General features: G+C 39.2%; 1 long non-coding RNA gene across 1 annotated transcript in view; it reads right to left on the bottom strand.

The window, feature by feature from the left end:
* Positions 1-1056, bottom strand: part of LOC106948851 (uncharacterized) — an 11377-nt gene extending 10321 nt beyond the window's left edge. Inside the window, exon 1 of the long non-coding RNA XR_001425261.1 lies at positions 1046-1056. This is a non-coding gene — a long non-coding RNA (uncharacterized LOC106948851). The remainder of the gene's footprint in view (positions 1-1045) is intronic.
* Between the last annotated feature and the right edge of the window lie 8151 nt (positions 1057-9207).

Genomic DNA, 9207 nt, shown 5'->3' with positions numbered 1-9207 from the left:
CCTTAAAAAATTTTTGGTTGTTGGGTTTTTTTTTTTTTTTTTTTTTTTTTTTTTGGAGGGGCTTTATTTTCCGGGGCTCGGTCTCAGGAAAACCAATCTTCCCATTTAGTCATGATTGTTAAGAAATGAAAGAGCTCCAAAAGCCTTTAATACAGAGTTTGATACTAACAGTGGACTGATTAATCTATAATTATATTATGTTCAGGGCTAGGCTGAAGAAGAGTTTAAAAAGCGGATGTGCACCAACAATGAGAAAGGTTCCTCCAAAAAACAAGCAAAAAAAAAAAGAAAGAAAAAAAAGAGTTTCACCTTTAACCAGTTTTGTATTACTCACGATCAGATGACTCAGAAGAGACAATATATCGACTTGAGCTGGGAAGCTGACTAAATTAAAGCCTAACTCTATTAATGCTTTAAAATGACTGAATCAAACTGTTACATGAGAGAAAGCATCTGGAAAATAAAGTTAAATCTCAAACCTGATTTTTAACTGAACCTGGCTGTGTTATAAAGCTTAAATGTTAGCTGACAGGCTATCCTAAAAAAAGAAACAAAAACAAAAAAAAGTTAAAATAAGTAAATAAATTGAACTGGGGGTATTGTTATATCCGTTCCAGCGTTAGTGTGGAACATGTCTTAATACAGGAAACCAAGAATTGTAGCCTAGAGAGAAAAACAGTCTTTGTCATATTTTCTCAGATGTATTAAGAATGATGAAATCTATTTGAAACACCTGGAATATTTAAACTTATAAAAATAGATTTCAGAAGCTAATTCTGTTCTGAAAAGGCAGTTGTCAAGCAAAGCAGTCACTCCTAAGTGAAAATATTTTCTGATCTTTTCTTCACGATTGATTTGAACCGTCACGCTAAAAGGATGGAAAGTACTGCAGTTCACCTGTATTAGAATAAATGATGAAAACTAATGTTTGAATAATTTGTCATCTGTATTTTAAAAATGTGCAGAATGATGTAGAAGAAAAAAGAAAAAAAACATATTTCAGTTTTCCTCAAAAATGTCACATCTGAAGTACCTTTTTATTGACTTTTTCCTGAACTCTTCCAGAAACATCACTTCTGGTGGAGAATTTAAAAAATGGCAAAATGCTCAATGAAATTAAATAAATGTGTGCTCTTCTGCTGATTTTTCATACACTATATATATATATATATATATATATATATATATATATATATATATATATATATATATATATATATATATATATATATATATATATATATATACTGACATATACACATATGTCAGCAGAGAGAACATTCTCAGTTGAAACAGCAAGACTTGTTGGATTCACAACTCCCTCCAACATTCCATTATTTCCTCAGGATTGATAAACAAATCTTTAGGAAAATGAGTATAAAGAGGGGGCGAAAAAATATGCAATTGTCGTGTTTTATTTGATTATGTGTGAGCCATGATCAAACAGCTCAATTGTCCTTCAATTAAAACTTAATTAAGCGATGAAAAGCATGAAACCAGCTCCCAAGCAACAGGCTGATGGGGTCGAGACCTCGGTGTGACACTGAAGCCCCTGGAGGAACGAAAGAAAGACTAAAGTCACTGATTCATCTTAAAACGGCTCCCAAACATTAGATCACGCCAATACAACTTTAAGAAGACACGTTTAATTCTTCAAATATTAAAATCGCAGTTCATTTCCCTTTTTTTTTTTTTTTTTTTGCAGCTGTCTGATGTGGGTCAAAAGCTGATTTATGAAACTAACAAGCACACAGATCACACGTTTTTTTATTTTGGGCTGCTAGATCTGAGATTAAAAAAAACAGAAAGAAAAAAAGAAAAAGTTTGCATGTGTTGCTTGATCTAGTTTGTGAGTGTCGAGCTTTGACGTGACTCTTAAAGGGAGAAGGAACCTGGCGAGGTTTGCACAGAGTGACTCTGCCCCCTGTTGGAAAAACAACCTCTCCCCTCTCATCCAAACTGCTTGATGAATGATTCAAGAAACATAATAATAATAATAATAATAATAATAATAATAATAATAATAAATGCAGTTCGTATCAATGGATGAATTTGCGCACAGACACGAATGAGCGGTAAAGTATGCCCTGCAGAAACAAACAGGACCATATAGAATCTGTAATTAACGTCTCCCTCTTAAGCACCTCATTAACTGGGCTGCGTGCAGAGCTAATTAAATCACCGCTCTGCCCAGCCCACGTATATTCTCCTTCTTATTGAATCACCCTGATGTGCAATCCGTCACATACAGCGATGAAAAGAAATAAGAAATAATGCTCCCTTTTGATGATGACCATGATGACGATGATGATGATGATTATATGACCATGCCCCCTCGACACCCGCTACCAGTTCACCTATTATTCCCGCTGAGGTCAGCATTAGGTCAGAGTCTTGCTCAAGGACACTTCAGAAGCGCGCATGGGTGCGTGCACCCTGAATGCGTCTGAGATTGATTTAAAGCAGCCAGATTATTTTTTTTCATTGTTGTTGCTGTTTGTTTGTTTATTCATTTATTGTAATGGAACATCTGCAAACAGAAAAAAAAAAAAAAGATTAACAAAGATTACGCGCGCACACGAGACACGCGCGCCTTCTCCGCCGCTGGGTGGCAGTGGTGTGGTGTCTCTGCGTGGGGAGCTCGCGTATGGAGGGAACCGTCGGAGGGGAACAAAGAAGGGAGGAGCGGGGAGGGAGAAGGGGGGCGAGGCTGTGTGTGCGTGTGTGTTCGTGTGTGCGTGGGGGAGTGTGAATGTGGGAAAGGGGAGGGTAGGGTAGGGGGGTCTTATATGGAAATGTGGATGCCTCTACGACAGCGCGCATTTAAACTCACCATGTCATGTCCAGAACCACCATCACCACCTCCATCAGCCAACCAGCAATGACCGAGAAGCAGAACATGTTAGCCCTCGGTGGTGGTTTTTACAAAACGTAACCCCATTTAGGCTTAATGAGCTAAAGTTGGTTAACCCTGCGGAGCTCAGTGTGTGTGTGTGTGTGTGTGTGTGTGTGTGTGTGTGTGTGTGTGTGTGTGTGTGTGTGTGTGTGTGTGTGTGCGCGCGCGCGTGCGACAGTAACAGCTCCTGCGGTTTAGTAAAAACAGTAAGTGTATATACTTACTCTTTTTCTGTGCCAGCCTGTCGTAGTCTAGAGAAAAATATGACCAAATTGAATCAATAGGGCTCCAGGCATGAATAAGCAGCTCATATAAATAAAAATAAATACATTTCTAAGTGAATTTATATTTCTTTATTAATTGTGTGTGATACAAACTTGAATGGATTCAGTTAGTTAGTGTGGTTAGTCATTTTCGATGCGAAATGTATGCCGGTAGGGGCAGCTTTTCTTCCCCCTGTCTGCCGGTGAAAAGCAGCTTCCAGCGGGCTGCCGCTGCCTCAGCGCCCGCACTCGTGAGCTCTGATCCCGGCCACGTTTCACTCGCCTCCCCGGCAGCTCCGCGGGTGTTTCATGAAGGACGAGCAAGCAGTACTCCGAGAGGAGAGCTGTGTAACGACTCGCGTCATAACTTTGGACAAATTACCGCAGTATTTTCTTTTCCTTCTTTTTTTATTTATTAGATTTTTTAAAAATATATATATATATAAATATATATTATTATTAGCGAAAGATGATTCACCGTGGACCCGCCATGTTTAACCCGTCGCTGACATGGGGACGGCAGGCTTGGTCAGATCAGCCGCGGTTTTTACATTTATCTCTGAACTGCGCCTCCTGAGGACATTTGTTTTTGCGGTGAACAGCATGTTAAAGTTAAAAGCTGTCAAGACAGCTTTTTACACATAGTAAAATCTACGGCATTTACCAGCCTCCTGGTGTTTGCTGAGCATAGTTGCTGCTGGTGTAGAAGTTCTGTTTTAAACACCCAATCATATGAAGTGGCTTAGTCTGAATAGTTTATTTGAAGCTCTACCTAACCACTCATTTTTGTCAGTAATTAAACTTACATCATGCAGAAGTAAGGGCGTGTGGATCAAAGAGAGCTAAGTGAGTAATTTGAGTTTGTGGTTAGAAAGGTTATAGCCTCAGATAATATGTCAGAGGGTTCCCCACTTTATATGGTCCCCAGCTCCCACAGGTTTGCAATAGTTGTGGGTTTGAGGCTCAATACAGCCAAGATGAACACTTTGGTTGCAGCTTCAACAAGTTCACACTCTGTTCTTGTTTTTAATCCTCTTGGGATGTGATGATCGTTAGAGGTTAGACATTTTGAAATAATTTAAAGGGTGAGGAGTCATTCGGTTTGGAAAAACACCTGAGGGCCGTTGCTATGAAACCGGCCTGGGAGAATCATGTGCAAAAATTTGCACCAAATGTTTTGCGAAGATGTGAATCAGACGAGAAACATTTTTTTCCTTTCATGCGATCAGTCTGAACATTGTAAACGGCATGCAAATTGCTGACCTTTGATGTTTAGGGATGGGTGACAGTAGGGTTATTGTTTTTGGTTTTAGCTTTGTGAATAAAATTGATGGATAGATTAATTTGATTCCTTTTGGAGTGACAGCAATTAGATTTTTACAGGCACCAAAATGGGTGGCACTAAAACCCAAAATGCCATATCAGAAATTTTGTTTGGTGTTTTATTATCCCACTGTGTTAAATAGGGAATCATTGATGGGTTTAAAAGTGTCATGCCATGAAGTAAGCGCGACACTCACCACTGCTGTCAATAAATATAGGCTTTAGCTTCTTTATTATTGAACCCTCCTTTAGGTTTGCACAGATTTGGCTCTGAACATACTCTAAAACTGCCTCTGGAAGCAATACTTTTATGTGTAATTTCAGCCCAGAGTCGTGTCACTTCACATTTTTCACTTTTAGTTTCAAAGACCTCCTGGGACAGCGGTGGTAATTGTATCAAGATGTTTGTGCATTGTTACAGAATTTATATAAATCAATAAAGACACATTATGCAATAGTTTGCTGAAAGAGAATCATTAAAGAAATAAAGAAGGACATTGGTTTTGTGTGATTTGCCAAGGTTTTTACACGCACACGCACACACGCACGCACGCACGCACGCACGCACGCACGCACACAACACAGAAGGTTAGTCCATCAGATAGTCAGAGGAAAGGGGTGTCCTCTACAGCCCAAATTAAAATGCTCTCCAATCAGGCAGGGCAAAATACGGCCCTGGGGCTTTTCGGCTTCCTAACATAGGGGGGTCTTATCAGAGGATCAATTTTCATGCAAGTTCCCTCCATTGAAAGGCTTTCTATTAAGACCAGCCTAACACAGCTTCTTGACCTCCTTTAGCTTGACAAGTAGAACTTTTAAGGAAATTAAATTATTAAAGCTACAGCCAACTTCAGAAACGACACCACGCATTCTTACGACGGTTTACGGTGGCTTCCAGCATTACAGCCATATTTCTACAACAGTTAGTGATACAGTGTCTACAGAATGGTATCATTTTGAAGGAAAGTGTAAAATGTTACGACAACAATCGGTATCAAATGGGTTTCTGAGAATTTTTTTTTTTTTCTTATCAGGAGGAACAGTGACCGGCAGCAGAAAATGACAACAGAATGTGGGATCCTTTAAAGCTTTCGAGCATCTTCATAGAAACATAAATCTTTATCCAGCACATTGTTGTTTGTTCATTTATGGGGCTTATATCATTCCCAAAATATCTGAAATTAAAACATACCAAATTATTATGAGCTAACAAAAAAAGCAGGGCCCATTAGCTTAGAGTGGTCTAATCCACCTCTGTGATCTATGTGGCAGAAGAATTGATGGTGGTACCAAAATAGACACATAAATAAAAATTCAGGTAATATGAAATGATTTAAAATCCATGTCTGCAGTATTATGCATCATAAGGAGCACACACCAGTAAAACACATTATTAGTAAAATTATTAGAATGATTTAAATAGTTTTTATTTCAATGGCTTGTCAATATGTCAGAGCAAATACATTTTTAACAGCTAATAAAGCGTAAATTATCGCCAAAGCATTTTAAAATGTACATTTTCAACTAAATCGACTAACTTTTAATCATCAATATGACTTTTGCCCATTTGGTTTAAACAAAGAAAGAAACAAACAAAACAAAACATCTAAATAGGTTTGTAATAAAAGTATAAAATGTTGCTGAGGTATTATCACACTTTTTAAAATCTATTTTGATCACACATCATAATGTGCTGTTCTTTGGTAACAATTCCCTGAGTTAAGAAGTTCACTAGCTAGCATGTTGTCGCCACTTTATTCAAAGCTAAATATAAACCTGAATTTGTGCTTCAACTCAGAAACTTTCTTCACCACATGCCTTATAACAGTAAGTAGATATAAGTATAGCCTACTGTAGCTAAAGCTTAAATGTTCACAACCTACTTACAATTCAGAATCGTATATTCCTGATTACAATTTAAAAATTTCAAACGAGGGAAAATAAAAAGGAACATGCTTCCCATGTTTCTTTTTTGCTGTAAGTTATATATATAACACACGAATCAATTTCTGAAGCTTATGTTCATTTAAAATTGCATGACAAACTAACAAAACTCCTTCTAATCTGACCAAAGCAGCTCACATTTCTGTTGTTAAACCAGAGCTTATCAATAAGAATATTCTCTCTTGCTTTAGATAAAATATTGTAATTTTTAGAAACAGTTGCTGACATATTTTTATAGAATTCACATACTATATACTACAATTTAACCTCAAACTGCAATCAAAATAGCTATGCTATGCTAATACTAGTAAGAGGACCCAAAATGTTTCACATAAATTAAATGCAACAGGTTATAAAAAGTGTAAAAAACAATGTATTCCACTTAAGTTGATAAATTTACTGCATTTCAAGATGAAACCCTGCCATCATGCCAACCACATTACAGCATGTTGCTGTAATTTCAATTACAGAGTCTCAGAACATTCCCAGAATGCACTGGAGTGACATGATGTGATCACACATACATGTTGTTGTGGAGATCGAGTGTCCATTTTCTTTTTTTTTTTCGTTTTTTGGAAATGCTGTAATTTTACCTTCAAAAATGAAAAATATCCCTACAGTATAGATATCTTTTTTCTTTTTTGCTCATGCACTGGGAGTTAAAGATGATGACATTTTTTTTTTAGGATGGGAGATGGAACAGACCCTTTTGACTTGTGTGGTTCTAAATTCAGTGTTGAACACAAAAGGAGGGTGACAGGAAGAAAGAACACCAGCCTCCACCTTACCGGGACCCTGTTATAGACTGAAAAAGGAGGGTGGGTGTGTGCATGTGTGTGTGTGTGTCTAAGTTGGGAGAATGAAAGAAAGAAAGGAAGATACCCAAAGGTGCATCTATCGCTCACATTCATTGTCATGATTAGCAGCCATTATCAGCAGTTTCAACCGGCTGCCAGTCAGGCTAAATTATTCCGCTGCAAATCGACTTGCAGCTAGTTGACCAATGACTGCTTCCTTTACTCTGAACACCAACTCCGCTCTGTCTGATTTCATTTCCTACCTTTTCTTTCATGCCTCTCATTGATTGGCTGCTGTGTTTTCAGCTAGAATCTTTTCTTTATCAATTCCCACCCTCCGTCATTTCTGTCGACCGTTTCTCCTTTATGGCAACTAAATCACAGTGCAGATGTTGCTTGTATGTTTAAATCTGAATGTGTGTGCATGTGTGTGTGTGTGTGTGTGTATAGTATTTCAGGGCAGGATAGTCCAAGCAGCAGCCTGATCCATACTAATGTTCATTGATAGAAAAATCAATGGTGCATTGATCCAAGACTTGGCTCCAAGATGGGGAGGGAGGGTAGCTGCAAGTGTGAAGACTGGAAAGGATTAGGCGGACGAATAAAGAGGCGAAAAGGAAGGTGTAAAGCATCACAGGCCTCTGCAGATGATCAGGCTCCAGCCCTCATGGCTCCTGTTAGGGGCTGGTATGTGTGAACAACCTGTCGTTCTCCCTGCGCCGTTCTCTCCTTTCTCTGCTCTCTGGCAGAACTCCTTTTGAGAGCGAATGAACGAGCCTCAGAAGAGAGAGGGAGGGAGCAGGCGGGTGAGGAGGGAAAGGAAGGAGGAGAAACAAGAGAGGAGGGAGAAAATCAATTTTCTACGACAGGCAGGCTGGTCTAATGGAGGTCTAAAAGAGGAAGAGGAGGAGAGGACATACTTTCCTCTGATTACCTCCTGCCGCCTCCCTGACAAACCTTCAAAGCCGGCATCGCCAGAATGGCCTTGCTCGTCCGACCTTTCGTCGAAGGCATGGAGGCTAGCTGCTTCTTTTCCCTCAGCCCCAATCAGGCCTTAAGGCAGACAAAAAGGCCAAATATACCAAAACCTTACCTAAAAGACACCAGATATTTTTTTAAAAATCATTTATTTCAGAATATATTCCATTATCTTTGAGTTGGGAACACCAGTGGAACATTTTGAAGGTGCATCTTAGCTAATATCTTCTTCGATCTGCCCTTCCACAAGTTATGTAACCGGGCCTTACGTCTCCACGAGAGAAAATGAGCTGTATTAAATGGATAAAGGTTTCCATTAGTCTTGAGAGGAATCGTTTTTAAAGAATAAAGGAAGGAAATTTGTCATGAGTGTCCCTGCCAAACGAAGAGAAATATCCAGAGCACCGCTTCCCCTCCCGCCGTCCTGTGCTCAGATGGGTCCCGAGCAGGTTGTTCAATTTCCTGCTGCAGGCTGGATTATTATGAATCGGCGAGTGAAGTGGACACTGGCTGCAGGGGCAGAAATTGCGGGCAGGTGATTTGTCCCAGTTTGAGCTAAGTGAATTTTAAAACCTTGTTTATGGATTTTATCATGAAGGACGCCGCGTGCGCAGCCGGTTAGCAACGAGTGGTACAAGATGTGCTCTTATCAAAGCCGCAGCACCAAAGAAACGATTTCTGGTAACAATAAAATTCTAAAATGACTTAATTAGTTCGTGAGTAGAAGGTTTCACAAACTAGGATAAGTGGTGGAGGAGTAGTTAGCATGCTTTATACACACACAAAAAAAAAACACATGAAAAACTGAGTAATATCAACCTGCTGGCAAGAGAAACCCAGTCATAGTTGGAGATGCATATTTAACTACTTTTCAGGCAATGAACTAGCTGGCTTTTGCTAAAGAACCGTGTTAATGGTTGTTTAGCAGCCCTGCTGGAACAGTGTCAAAGTTTCAACTACCCAACCCAAACTTACAAACCTGCAGACAGGCAGGTGGTGGAACGCA

This window comes from Poecilia latipinna, unplaced genomic scaffold (genome assembly GCF_001443285.1).
Source record: "Poecilia latipinna isolate Pla-1442-1.1 unplaced genomic scaffold, P_latipinna-1.0 Scaffold309, whole genome shotgun sequence".
Classification (NCBI taxonomy): domain Eukaryota; kingdom Metazoa; phylum Chordata; class Actinopteri; order Cyprinodontiformes; family Poeciliidae; genus Poecilia; species Poecilia latipinna.
This window is presented reverse-complemented; position numbering and strand designations above follow the sequence as displayed.